The following is a 1,710-nucleotide window of genomic DNA, read 5'->3' on the forward strand; positions in this document are numbered from 1 at the left end:
CATGCTAGCATAGGTTCATGTATTTGTTATGCATAATTCGTAGGTAATTTTAACCATCTTACTTGCCCTATGTAATCATGATAGATAACTTGCGCATTAAACCTTTGTGTTGTCAAATTCTATAGACATATAAAGTCTCAACATACTTGGTGTCCATTCATCTTCTATCTCTTTTGTGGATGTCTGGTAGTATGGTATTCGTGCAACGAAAGTTGGCGTTTATCAGTTTCGTTTTATCATTGCATGCTAAGGTTAAGAACAATGACTTTGAATGAAATATTTAATGAAGTTAGAATCCCATGTTTGTCTCATATAGTAAATCAACCTTTATTCTCGTAGTTAATTGCATGTTAGTTAATATCTTAGTTATAAACAATCTCAATTTGTTATTCGTCTTAGCATTGAATGATAACCATACCATTATTGCATAAGTACATTAATTGAATTTAACCAAAAGAGTCTATGTGGGAATGAACTAGAAAGAATTCTATATTACTTGTGAACACGTATACTTGCGTGTATTATTAGCGCGTGTTTTTATTCTAACAAGTTTTTGGCGCCGCTGCCGGGTACTCGGTGTTAATTTTTGTTTATATGTTTGTCATCAGTGGTCGATAAAGTTCATTGACTCGGACATTATTACTTACATGTTTCTTATTGTGTTTCAGGTACTCTAGCGAGCGTGTATGCATACACGTTCTCGGTCTCGTAAGAGAACACTGGATCAAGCCGAGGAAGAAGTTGTAGTAGCTCAGGAAGTTTTTGAAGAAGTAGAGAAAGTTGAGGAAGAAGCACTAGTTGAGATGGGAGATCAAACAGCAAATCTGAAGGCTTTGATGGACTATTCTCAGCCTAAGATCAATGATATTCGGTCCAGCATTATCAGACCAGCCATCTCGGCTAACACTTTTGGGATCAAGTCGAGCACGATTCAGATGATACAGAATTCAGTTCAGTTTGGGGGTTCGCCTATAGAAGATTTTAATATGCACATCAGGGATTTCATCGAGATCTGCGACACTTTCAAGTTCAATGGGGTGTCTAAAGATGCTATTAGGCTGAGGCTTTTCCCATTCTCTCTGAGGGATAAGGCTAAGTGCTGGTTACATTCTCTACCAGCAGTATATATCACCAAATGGGAGGATCTTGCTCAAAATTTTCTCACTAAATTCTTCCCTATGGCGAAGACAACTGCAATCAGGAATGCTCTTACTCAGTTTATGTAGAAATTTGGAGAATCTTTATATGAGGCTTGGGATCCCTACAAAGAGATGCTTAGGAAGTGCCCTCACCATGGCATGCCTGATTGGATGATCATAAATTATTTCTACAATGGTGTGGGCGCACAGTCTAGACCTATGCTCGATGTAGCATTAGGTGGAGCCTTAGGGCCAAAAGCTATGATGAAGCTTATGAGTTGATTGAGCTAATGGCAGCTAATGAATACCAGAATCCAACACAGAGAATGCGGCAAGGAAAGGTAGCAGGAGTTCTAGAAGTGGATACAACTACTGCTATAGCTGCTCAACTTTAAGCTTTGACGATGAAAGTGGATTCTTTGGCTAATTATGGAGTTAATCAGATCACTAGTGTTTGTGAGCTTTGTGCAAGAGCACATGAGACTGAGCAGTGTACTATTTCTAGTTAATCATCTCAGTTTGTGAGCAATTTTCAGAGGTCGGAGCAACAAGCTCCAACCACTTATCATCC

The 1,710-nt window shown here is 38.7% G+C and overlaps 1 non-coding gene across 1 annotated transcript; it reads right to left on the reverse strand.

Moving 5' to 3' along the window:
- Nucleotides 1-1,193: 1,193 nt before the first annotated feature.
- On the reverse strand, nucleotides 1,194-1,300 carry LOC141709257 (small nucleolar RNA R71). The gene has a single exon (XR_012569843.1). It is a non-coding gene; the product is annotated as a small nucleolar RNA R71 (small nucleolar RNA).
- Between the last annotated feature and the right edge of the window lie 410 nt (nucleotides 1,301-1,710).

The sequence above is a fragment of the Apium graveolens genome, chromosome 2, assembly GCF_009905375.1.
Source record: "Apium graveolens cultivar Ventura chromosome 2, ASM990537v1, whole genome shotgun sequence".
NCBI lineage: Eukaryota > Viridiplantae > Streptophyta > Magnoliopsida > Apiales > Apiaceae > Apium > Apium graveolens.